Source organism: Trichogramma pretiosum, unplaced genomic scaffold (genome assembly GCF_000599845.2).
Source record: "Trichogramma pretiosum strain Unisexual culture from Peru unplaced genomic scaffold, Tpre_2.0 scaffold50, whole genome shotgun sequence".
In the NCBI taxonomy this organism is placed as follows: Eukaryota; Metazoa; Arthropoda; class Insecta; order Hymenoptera; family Trichogrammatidae; genus Trichogramma; species Trichogramma pretiosum.
Window position 1 is genome coordinate 187,989 of NW_019640807.1, and position 14,195 is coordinate 202,183.

The window sequence follows — 14,195 nt, forward strand, 5'->3', positions numbered from 1 at the left end:
CTTTTTATATCGTCGTACAATAATATAATAGTTTTTCATATCATATTTTATGTCTACATATGTGTTTATATATAATATATATTTTTTGTCTCATGAAAATCTCGACAGACCGCTCGAGATACATCATCGGCATTTTTGGTTATGTATTTGTTTCTCGAAATTTTTGTTATTTTCTTTGAGCTTTCGTTACTCGACGTACTTTTTCGCAGAATACTTCATTACTTATTTATATAATTGCGTATACATTTATACACATACAAACAAACATTTTTTATGCAAATATGTATGTATACAAAGTACAATCAACCATAATATATGTATACATAATTATTTATGAGTATCTAATATAACTACTTCCTTTATCACTGGTTTCTCAAAAAGTGTACATTATGTAACATGATTTCAGATACATCGGTTAATATAGAAATGCGCTAAAGGTTTTGACAGATTTTTGAAGAAATATATAATTTTATAGTGTATGGAAAAAAGATTAGTTTTTTAGTTTTTATATTTTCACATGTTTTTTGTTTAGCACGGCTTTGTCATGCATAAGTCGTATACGTACAAATGCGAGAATAAACATATTTTTTTGCGAAAGAAGTGACGACAATTTAAGATTTTTTGAGCTGAACTGAAGTTTAAATAAAGGTAAAAATAAATGTATTAAATAAATGAAAAATGAAAAGTACAAAAAAAATTATTTTTAATTCGATTTTATTGAAAATAATACAACAAAATGATTTTATTAATAGTTATTTATTAAAATTAATTAATAATTATCGGTATGTACTGATCTATTTGATATCTAATAAATCATGTCTTAAAACGACAATCAAATAATTATATTATGTATGATAATTGTATTGTCCTTACAATTAATGATAATCGACATAAAATAATAAATATGTAGCAATAAAGTAGTAATGATGATGTCAAAGTGTCGTTGAATATATAATGTATCAATAAACAAACATAATAAACTAATAATAATTATAATAATAATAAAATTAATAATAATCTTACTAATGATAGTATTAATATTAATTATAAGAATAAATTTAATGATATTCTTGAATTGAATTATTCGTCATTATCGCCTTCTTGATCAACGTAGTCAAATTGTGATCGTGGTTCGCAACTATATTATCAATTGATGTTTTCAATTGATTAATTTAATAATTAAATTATACACGTGTGGCTTAGATATGCACATAGAGATATAAAGTCATTTTTGGTCCCACCTAACTGCAAACATTAAACATTCATTCAATGTGTTTTTATATACTCGCTTCGAAAAAAATTTTGTATATGCACAATTTTTTAAAGATTTCTTTATGAATCTCTCAATTATATCGAAAGTCCATCGTTTGATAAAACTTCTATCCATCCACGTTCGTTCTTCATATAAGCGTTATCGTGCAGCATTAATAGTTGAATTAATTTGCAAATCACGCATAGTGAACAGTTGAGTTTTCAAATTGCGAGTGAAACTAAATATAATTTTATGACTGCGTTAGAACATGGAAAGAAAATTGAAAGTTAAATCGCGCGCGCTTCTGTGTATTCATATAAGTGTTGGTCTGCATCTGTGTTGTACAGAATGTGGAGTAATTATTGTTATAAACTATAATTATGTGGTTACTTTTATGCAATATATAACATTTTTTCATTTGTTCAATAATGACAATGACAAGTAAGCATTAAGCTAAAAAAATTGAATTTACCAAAGAAGATTATAAAATTAAAAAATGGACGAATTTATGGTTTATAATATGCGCAAGGGGTTCACAGTAAAGAAATTTGAACTTTTTTACACTTATAATTTTCTCTAAATCATTTTTCATCACTGGGCCAAGCTCAATTTCTTCCATTTATCTATTTATACTTTAATATAAAAAAAACACTGTGGATAAGATTTTCTGTACGTTCAATTTTGTTCCATGCTTTCTACAACTGGCATATTTTCTTTGCAACTTTGCTCAATTATTCTAAGGTACTAAAATTATTCTCACTAAATTTTTTATTTGTAATTTTATTAATTATTTTAAGCACTGTACATACCAATTTAAGTATAGTATAATTTTTCTTGTACTGCACATTTTTTGTGCAATAAATTTAGTACATAATTACTTAATTAACGTTAACAATTGAAACTAATATTTTCTAAGAATTTTTTCAAACAAGTTTTAAACTCATTTCCTTATCGCATTTGATTTTATAATTTTGTTGCAAATACTGTCAATCATCAGTCTCATATTTCCTTTTACATGTTAAGTTACGCGCGCCTTCTTAGCTATTTTCGCTTAACTTTTTCAGTTTCATGATTTTTAGTGTTGTCAAGTTTTTCAAATATTCATTTGATTTTTATTCCAAAAGAAAATTTGATAAACTTCGAAGCACCAATTATATAAACTTTTTTAATTACAATTCATTTAATCATAAAATAATGCCAGTTGTATGCCCTTTATTTTATAACTTAACGCTATTGAAGTAATTTTTTGAATTTTTCAAAACTACGTTAAAAAATAAAAAAAACATCTTCCGCAATTAAGTTCATTGAAGCTACATTTTTATGAACATCTAATTTCAACGCTCTAGAAAACTTTCAGATTTTTTAACATTTCATTGAAATTAAGATGAATTGTTTAATTAGCAGCTCTCATTTTCAATCATATAACATATTTTAACAGATTATAACTTCACAACCTTTTTGACAACAATCAACCTTCAACAGAAAATCACTTTTCAATTTGAAAAATCTTATAAATGCGTCTAGTTGTACCAAAACAAAAAATCATACAATAAGTTATTTATACCTAATTGTGAATAACTTTTTTAAAGCTCGAATTCACTTACATTATGAAATTCACTAATCCATATACTTTTTATTTTATTTAAAAAAATGTATAAATGTCATAAAAATAATCTTCGAGGAAAATATATAACTATATACAATATGAATTTATAACTCACAATATGTTTGAAACATTCAAAAAATTTGAATAAGAACAGTAAATTTTGACAAGTTTTATTACTAAATCATTCAATCTGTGTCAACGTTCGATTTCACTTGCACATTCCACTGACATATATCACATGTTGAACAATTCGTTACTCATACTTAATTAATTTACACATATTTTCAGAGGCCTAAACTTCAAGATCCTAGTTTTTGTTTCTCGTCGCCTTAAAGCTCCAATTTAGCTAGTGTCGCAAGTTAAATAATCTAATTGATTTTTTTTTTAATTAAATTGTTCATTTGACGCCTATTTAACACAGAATTATTAATATTATAAATCATTTGATTCATCACTATTAAATGGTTTCAGTATCAAATAATTATACATTTTTTGTATTGTGTCCTGCCGACATCAAATTTATTAGAATCATGAGTGTAAATTGAATTATTCCAAAAATTTAGTATCGGCACAGATGAAAATCTTCTAATTGATAAAGCTCGAATCACATATAATTTCTGAACACAAATCACAACATTTTCGACTTTTATTCCTACACGTAAACAAAATAAAATATGTATATTTATTTATTTATATTTATGGGGGAAAAGAAGACAGAGATCTGTCTACGGTGACAAGGAGTAAATTATAAAAGAACACGTATAAAGTAGTTTGTTTCAAAGGCTAATTTACGAAAAAATCCAATTTTTTTCGTAACTTCGCCTGACTTTCGCTTACATACATTGCGCCTTTCCCGGCGTAGCCTATAACTTTATTTTTATCGACTGAATTTAACATATACCATTCATTAAACATGATTATTTTAGTCCAATATTTTTGAAATTTATATATTTTCATCCTTCAAAGAATAGTGGTATATTTTACTTGACACGTCTACATATTTATAAAAAATTTATTGTTTATCAAATTAGATAATTGGATATCGAATACGTTATATAAGCTTTCATTGATATATTAACTATCTTATATGGATATATAATAAATTTCTGACAGAAATAAAATATTTGTTGATCTTGTATAAGTGTATATATGAGTGTGTGTGTGTGTGTGTGTGTGTGTGTGTGTGTGTGTCGCGTGCGCGAATTAACTAAAATTCGTGATGGTATTTTATTCGCCGTAGCAAATATATATGCATATTGTATGAATCCGCATTTAAACCGTAAGACAGTTCGTATACCTTAAATATACCCGACATTTTGGGCCCGCGTGTAGAAAAGGGAGATAATGTTGTATACTTTATGTTACGCACGATTACTAATTTATACTTTTTTATTTAAAATTCCTCAAGTTCTCAACGAAATTGTAACTAAATGTTCGGAGAACTGCATGGAAATATAGTGTACTTGTATACAAATAATTAATACATGATAATTTTATATTAAACAAATAAATTCTCCATAGACTTAAATATTTTACAAAAAAGAAAAAAAAATGTTCACCTACGCTAACAACATTAACATATCTACTAATCAAAAGAAATAGTTTTCTAGAATAATATGATCGGCGGCGTTTGTTTAACAGTAAAAAATGAAATAAATTATTTAAAAAATCGATAATAAATATTTTATCGTAATAATAAAGAAATTAAGTGCTTATAATTATATAAACGCTATCTTACGAGCCTTACGTATGATTCTATGTACAATTGAAAACACATTTTCTGACATACATTCAATAACATTCTTAGGTCGCTTAAGCGGTGGGTGGGACTCGAGAAAAATCTGCATCTAGAGTGATTTGAATATAAAAGAAAAGTAATAAATAATTGAAACATTTAATGAGTCTCGTTTCAATGGTTACCAATTCGTAAATCTGTTGCTTACCGTTGTATTTATGCTAAAATTTCTTTACTTATTTCATTCGACAAGAAAAGTTCTTTGTAATCATGTCTTTGGAGAAGTTTGATATAATTACGTAAATTAAAGCCGAGAAACGAGACACAAATGATAAAGTACTGACTCCGGACGAATTAATCGAGCGCGTGTACGGGTATATATCTAAATCTACATATACATATGTATATATTAATAATATATACATATACATATATACATTAAAATACAAAATCTATGAAAGCCTGTGCTCACAAAAATACCGTTGTATTTTTAATGAAATTGAAAAGACGCGCGAGTTTTCATCATCATACATACATATGAACGACACGGCAATTGTTCCACAAATAATCTACAATAAAGCAGTGACCAATGTTACGTACAAAATCTTAAAGAAATAAGAAAAAATCGAAATCTTATGCACAATCGTAAACTGCATTTTTACGGTATACATCATTAAAGGCTAGCCATATCGAGGCGACTCAGAGTTTTACTTATTTTAATTGTTATTCTATTTTTATCATAAAGAAACTGGCTCTGTTAAAAATACGCGAATGCAATCTAACCAATCGAACCTTCAAAATCGCAATGCAATAAATCTTTGCATTTTACATAGGCTTAAATTATTTTATACAGGAATATGTATATTTCAATGATAAATGCTTTCTTATTGGAATAAAATTTCATAAAAAGTAAAGAATACGATTATTTTCATCTTTAAAATTAAGGCTTAATCGAAATTAACAATCGATTAGAAAAGTTTAATTTATTTAAAAATTAGCCTAAATTGTTAAAAGATGCAATAAAAATGGAATGGATCGTGCATAAATAATTATGTAATATTATATTACACAGAAAAGATATATTTGGTTATCACAAAAACCAAAGTACATCGGAAAAATCATTGGAATGAAATGCGTATGGTGATTTCACTGTAATGAATATTTTATAAATATTTATAAATATTTTACATGTATTTGTTCCCGTGGTTTATAACAGTTGGCAAATATATATATATATCCATCCATGCTGATGCGAAAACACGCACGTAGCACGCACTTTTTAAATGCTTATTATATTTGAATTAAAATTAAATATAAAGGTACAAAACATAAGATAAAAGTTACGAAAAAGTGAAAAAAAATTATGGAATGTATGCGCATTTATACAAAACTAATACAGTCGACCCATTCAATTAGTCACGTTAAAAGAAATGCTTTGACCTAATAAATTACACTTCTATGATGAGAATATGAATTTATTACTGTCCTCTTTTACTTTTGTACCATCATATTATTTGCGTAATTTGATAATCACACCTTTTATTTTGCTATTGGTCTAGTCTGTTGTTAGCTCGGACGGGACGAGCGAAAAAAATTTTTTCAGAAAAAAAACGAGAAATGCGCTCTCTTCTTTCATAGCGGATGACGTATTAATATCAAATGAGTTACAGGGAAATATACATGCACAATTATTTGATCATAGTGATGTATGGGTATTGAAAATATAGTTTTCCGGTCTTCAATTAAAATCAATCCGAAAAATTTGAAAACTCGATCTGATTCGGTATTGATCGTTTTTGAATTCGGTGAAATTTCAGAAAAAACTATTTTTATATACTCTTACATGACTATAATTAAATCGGTCCAGTCGACTTTTATTCTCAAAAAAACATGTTGTTTATTTAAATAGCCGTGCTTGATGAAATGGGCCAAGTAGTTAATGTTAGATAGTTTGTTTTCTTAAAGATTTTAAGAGTTAAAATGCATCATTTACAGAAATGGAAAGAAATTGAACAAAAGAAACTATTAATACAGAATTCGAAGCTCTGTCGAAGGAAAAAGTCAGAGGAGAAGAGACTGGGTAAATCGTGAATAGTAGTAATGTATTTAATAGCTATTATTATTATTTTTATATCGGAGGACGGGAGCGGAAAAAGTCATTTGGAAAATGCCCGGTTTTGTGTGTCATTCTTTGTTTAAAATTGTTGTATTCAAACGTGTATTTATAGATAAATCGCTAAGAATTGCACAATTGGTCTCGAGTTTTTTTGTCATTTCTTCTAACCACAAAGTGACAAATAAACAGTTCCGTCGCTTATTTTAATTTGATGCACATTTATTTTATTCTGTTTAATTCGCGCCTTTTTAAATCCACAAATATTTATCCATGATGCCACTTGAATCATCGCGGGAGTATATAGTATACAGATATAATAATATATATATTTTTACTCGTATCGTAAATTGAAATGAAAAAGTCTCATACTCATGCACCTTTGATGAAAACAGTCTATATATTTATATGTGTGTAAAAATTGTTCATCGTTTAACGATAACTTTCTCAAATAACTTTTAACCCTCTGCAAAATCTCCAGTGCATACATTTATGCATATTATACGAGTACTTTTAACGCTATTTTATACTGAATACCGCATAAGTATCTTGTAAATACAACTATAAACGAACAACGTGCGCGATGGTCAATTATTATCTTTTTTTTAAATAATTACGTTTTTTCAGGTTCGAGTCTTTTTTCAAGTATCCCCGAACTATATATCGTCCGATTATTATATTAATATACACTATATACTTTATCTTTCAAATTTTTTATTTTTATTTTTAACTCCTGATTCTAAACATATATACACACATATACATTTACGAACATTTATAAACATATATGCATGTATCAGTACGTTTTATATGTTTTTTTTTCAATAATTTTTAATGTCACGGGCTCCATGGACAGTAATGCAACGAAGATAATTGTATCATAGTCTTGATGACATAAATACATGTTTTCATTATTATACATGAATGTATGTACATCTATTTAATTTTTATTATATATTTTTTATGATATATATCCATGCAAATGTCGGGCCCTTTTTCGAATGTATCTCACGCACGTGTTCAATCAAAGATTTTTTGCATTATGCTCTTCAAGTTAACGCATGCATAAATGCGATATTAGTAAAGAGTTTTCTTAACAAAAGGTGCATATTTATACAAAGTATTTCGGTAGTTATATATTTTTATGAATGTTTCGTTTATATTTTGTATTTTAGTATTTAATGTTAGGGTAGTTTAAAATTTTGAATAAACATTTTTCATTGGACTCAGTCTCGTTCATAGTTTTTAAAAGATCTGTATTTTTGCATCGAAAAAGTATTTAATTATATATTTTTGTTTACCTCATGCATGAGGGTTTACTCATGTACCTTCATTTAATAAGAAAACTGCAGTAATACGGTTCAAGGTACGCGTTATATCTGATATTTATCTCACGAATGCTTCAAGTCATCATCGTTCATAGACTCATAATAAAATATGAGTTTTGTGTTTATCTGACGATTTTTTTCAAACAATAGGTTGTGTTTTAGTGGATCATTAACTGCCCGCTATTATCATCAGCGAATGAAATTATCGCATAAGTATATGATTATATAGAAGATTTAATTAGTAGTTCAATGTTATAAATGCATTTTTCATCTATTACTTAAGTTTCAAAGAAAAGTTTGCATCGTCTTTTTTCCTTTCTCCGCGCCATCGAATCCATTTATTAACCGTAGAAGGTTTTATCAAATAATTTTATTTTTCATTATAAAAAATTGCGTGGCACATAGACGGTTGGAATGTTACATACTTTTTACCTAAAAAAACTCACGACACTCAAATGTTGATTACTAGTTATAAAGATATAACTTTATAGTTATTTAAAATGATCGCAATAATAATTACACGTATACTTTTAATAACATATACCACATTTTGCATTAAAATGCATTATATAATAATATAATTTTTATTACATTAATTCGTAATATTTGCACATGTATATTCATTATATACATATATATTTTCTTTATTTATGCATTAGTTAGTACATGTATTCATTTTTAATTATCTGCGCTTAATGTTTATTTGAATGATAACTGACTGCAGGTTTTGATTTTAAGGGGAATTAGATCGTTCAAAATTTCATTCGTTAGTTCTCTACAATAAATATTTAATAATGTATTAAAAAATCACTGTCAGATACGATGTCTTACTATTGTAAACTATTGTTGCTTAATTTATTTGTAATAATCTTAAAGTTATGTTATACAATTTATGTTTGTAAGTATTTCTGTCAAATGATTATTTTCATGAGTTGATTTAAGCATCGCAACACGATTTCAAATTTTTATGAATTGCGTAGGCAAAAGTTCACGACTATTCTTAAGTATATTTTTCATTTTAGATGTTGTTGCACGTTACTTATTAGTCGTTAAAATCTCCTACGCTAGTTGTAATATTTGATGATCGATCGCGACACAAATTTGCCTGTGGCTATTGGAGCCATATCTATTGTTCGAGTTGTAGCTGGTTTGTATTGATAATGTGTCTGGGTGAGTATGCAACCCAAGACATAAGTTGATTCGAGAACTTGCGTTGATGCAAAAAGTCGAAGGATCGATTGCTCGTTTTTATTGGAGCTATTAGCCCGATTTTTCTCTTTTTTCTCCTCTCGAAAGGTTATAAATATTTTGTACCATCAATTTTTTCGTTATTTTTGTAAAATCTATGTCGAAAAAATACAAAGCATTTTCATTTAATATTTGGTATCATATTGTTCCACCGATTGATATGCACACTTGTCATTGGTCAAGAAGATGGCTTTCAATCCTTGCGACGTTTTGGAACGCATTGCATCGAGTCTTTGAAAACTGTACGGAGACGACCTGTATCAGGATTTTGCATTTGTAATTTGATTATTTGATTATTACTGTTGAGAGCAGACTGCTTGTTTTTTTAATTGTGAGCTATGTGTCATGTGTATTATTGTGTATGTGCGTGTGCCTTATTTTCTTTTAATCATAATATAGGACCTCGAAATTTCGCGCTAAACGGAAAATGTAGATCTGAATCGAGGATTGTATATATACAACGCTGCATGGTTTCATGGCAAACTTAAATGCGCAAAGGAGTTGAGATTACATTAATGCAGGGATTCGTTCGATCACTCTATTTTTTTAGTACAGCTGCAGTATTCATAAAAACCTTCATTGCGAAGGAATTTTCTTTATTTTACTAACCTAATTTATTCTTCACCTTTGTATCGCGCTCATATCGACCACGATGTCTCGCCTCGACTTTCGTAAATAAAAGATTAACAAGATTTTCATAATTCGAATATACGTGGCACTCAAAAAATTTGTGCAGTTGTTAGAATGCCAATAAAAATTCCGTTAGATCTACTAACTCATAAAATTTCAACATATTTCAAACTTCAAACGTATTTATAATATGTTATTTGCTTTACTACAAATAATACAAAAAGCTCAATTTTAGTCGAGTGCCGAGACAATACCTTATAGTGTCATCGTGTATCACTTAATTTTTTCTTCATCAAGTCATCGTTTATAAATTGCTGAAGCGCCAGTTATAAATTGTACAATGCATATCAGCGCTACAGTTTTATTCCTTTCTTTTTTGTATCAATAGCTATATGTTGAAACTAATAAGAACGAGCTTATAAATGCAACGCAAAGTTTCTCGTTGAAATGAGCACACATTACTATTAATTATATTTTTATCAATCCAAAAGAAATTATTGAACGTTTTTCATGTGTCAAAATAAGATTTATTCAAATATAGCCTTTTGTTATATTTGATTTCACTCTCAACTGAAGAACTTGGTTGAATATATATTTGTCAACGAAGAGAATTAACGAAAAATTGGCAATTTTTTTGAAAAGTGTGACGCGAATTTTACTCGATTTCAAACAAGAATTTAGGGGTTGTCATTTGTGTGCTCGAACCATGTATACAAGCTTATGTTTGATATTCGATGACATTTTTATTCGATGATCGAGGAAAAAATTGTGCTTCATTACTAAATTAATGTCAATAAATTTTTTCAAAACACACATTCACAAAATTTAATCTATACATAAGAAATTAAGCTTTTTATAACTAGTAACAAATATCACAGATACACATAGTTTTTGTCTTATTATTTTTTTTTGCATAATTCAGAAGCTTCTACAAATAATGTAAAAATACTCAAAAATGATTTCGTTCGCTGGAGGTTAATATATTTTCAAGCTAAACTAACGTCATCGAATACTCATTCAAAAGCTTTGTATTCTATTTTTATAACCAATAAGACGTAAACATGATTCAACAGGCCAGCACTTCGTTGATCGTGATGATTAAACTCTTTAACACTCGAGAAACACGCGAAAAACAAATTTAAAAGATTTATTACTTTTAGATGCCTTCGTGCAACAAATATCTAAACTCTTGTAATTATACATCATTTTCATTTTCCTCACAAGATTACTTTAATTGCACTTATATATTTGAGGAAAATAAATCTGGAAAAATGATGGATTCAAAATGATGGGCGAGCAGCTTCAGATGAAATTTAACATTTTCCAAGCTTTGGAAATTACTAAAAATTAACTAATTTTTAGCTTTTAAAACAATTCAAAATTTCCCTAAATTTTTAGACAAAAAATTTGTTTACAATAAAAAAAGTTAACTACCTACTTATATATTTTAACAATGTGGCAATGCTCATCATCTTGAGTCCATCTGCCTATCTCATTTTTTTAGGACCTCAACTTTAATAGAAGTCACTCAACTTTAAACTCGCTTTTTATAAGTTCCAAATAATACATGTTATATCATCGTATAATATTTTTTTCTCTTTCCGTCATTCTGTAATTACAATAGTTACTTTAGATGACTTATTGAACTATACATTAGCTGATTACCATATCTTGTGAAAAATATACATCAAAATTTTGTTACTTTTTACATCACAGATACTTTAATAATATAATATATATTTATTTATATATATTTATGTTCGCTTTATTTTTAAAATTTGTCTTTTTTCATCTCGTTTTCTCATTGTTAAGTTTCATCGTATCTATGTCTTGATTAATAAATTTATAAATATACGTTCTTAAATTCGCCTGTCTTCGTGAAGGGAAAAGTACGATAAGCTTTGATTTTTCCAGATGAATATTCAGCAAATTTTTTCTTTATACCCAGTGCCACATTCATTTTGAGTGTATGTTTCAAGCCTGGTATAGGATACACATACACGTTCATAAGTTATATCAATTTAAATATAATAAGATCTTTACACGCTTCTCAGAACACATTATGATTCGCTTCAAATTATCAAAAAATCACGTATGTAAAGGCAACGTTGTGGTATTGTTACACAATTAAAGAATCACTTACATTACAGTGTTTAATAACTAATTAGTTCTCCTAAAAGTATAATTTTTTTCATACTTAGATAGATTAAAAAATATTGAACGAGATTGCAATATCAAGAAATAACCCTGAATTGGAAAGATCAAAGAAAAATCGTACTGATATTCCCAAAATATTCTGATTTAGATATTCGGTTTGATCTAATCTGAAAACTCACTATGATCAAAGTTGCTTCATTGAAAAAAGTGCGTTTTTTATTAATTTTTTTCATGCTAATGTACCATAACAATGTTCCTTTTATTAAGTCGGTTTAATAAAATTTCTGGATTTTAGGGTAAAAAAATTGTATAATTAAAATTAAATTATTTTAAAACTATTATATCAGATTAGTTATTTACTCACGTTATACAAGGAATAATTTTTGATAGTAACGAATTTAAAGTTGAAAAAATTGAAAACCCTTGACGATTTAGCTTGTTTCAATAATAAATGCGTATACTCAATGCTATTAACTTTATAATTTGAAAATAATGATTGATGTAATTTAATGAAGGAGTATCACCGAAAAATATTTTTATTCAAAGGACTTCAATCATTAAATTTTAGAACAAGTTCGACACTTGAGTTTTAATTTATTTCCAACACGAAGATCAGCTCTAAATTTTAAGCTAGAATATTAATGTAACGAGTATCTTGATTTTTTTTAGAAAACGTCAATCATAATAGTGAGAGATTAATTTGTACACAATTATACACTATTTTCACATCAATAATAGTGAGATTTTCTCATCGAAAAAAGTATTCGAGAAGAAAAATAATTAATGAAAAATCAATATGTTTTTGCAACTTTCAAACATTTTTATTTTATTAATTGGTGAATTCGGTTAAAAATGTAAGATAAAAATTAATTCAAAATAAAAAACCACTCAAGAATTGAAAAGTAATTTTCATTTTTAAGTATAGCCAAATGAATTTTTTTAAGAATCTTTCTTCTCGATTTTTTTCGTCATTTCAAGAGAAGAGGGTAGGTTAACACTTATAAAGAGTCCGCGCCTTAAAGAATTATGTATGACAATTCATAGAATGCAAGTTATTTTAATTTTTTCATCTCCGAACACAGAGCAGTTTGAACTTTCCATACGTTTAGGCGACATTCCTGCATATTTCATATTTTCTTTCATATCATAGTAAAATTTTTTTAGAAATATTTTTTACGCGTATTATAATTATATTATACTTTTTAATCCCAAAATCTTGTGACTTTTCAACTATACAAAGTGAAACTGGAAAATTCAGTTTCTTCCACACAATTTTACTATAATTCGCGCAGTGCTTGAGTCCTCGCACTGATTTAAGAGTAAGTTTTCAAAAACATCGAGAGATTAGCCTTGTTATCTATAAGTTAATTTTTATGAATAGTAGATTTGTTTCTAAATATTTTCATAATAAGGAAATGTTTGTATTTTTAACACCGAACATACATGACTTAATTTATTTACATATTAAATTCAGTCGAGTAAGTGTCACGATAAGTGTATGGTCGTTATATTTTGAAGAACTTTAAAAAATGTCAATATACATTTCCTTATTAAATCTAAACTTATGGCAATGATTTTCTCAGTACCTGGATTTTGTATCATTCTCTCGTGAAACTTTTTCTTTTGAATTTGCAACTTGTTGAATTTTGTCAAATGAAAAACTACCTGCATTTTATAAAAAGTGATTTTTTTCTGCTCATCTTCGAAACTACGAATCTTTCAAAAATCACACGTTTCATTATTTTTGGACTCATAAGGAATTGTCGTTAAATCTTACATTTCTAGTACAGATGCTGAAGCGTACACACCATAAAAGTAACGGAGCACAGAGGAATCTTCAATTTTCGTTTTGCTTTTCATCAGTAACTCTGCGATCGCCAAGTGGCTCGGAAGCGAAGCTTCAGGAACTTGCAAATACAGGATGCGCGATAGTGATAAACACAGATTTTCTTTTAGTTGAATAATAATATGGACGAGGATTGAAATCTTCTAATAGTTCATAAATTTATTCCGTTACTCTTAATATTGAATGCTCCGTTATTTCATTTGTGTGTCAAGTTGTGCATCCAAAAAGTTTTACTTTACCGAAGTTACAAGAACGTCCAAAATGAATTTTTTGACTGTGA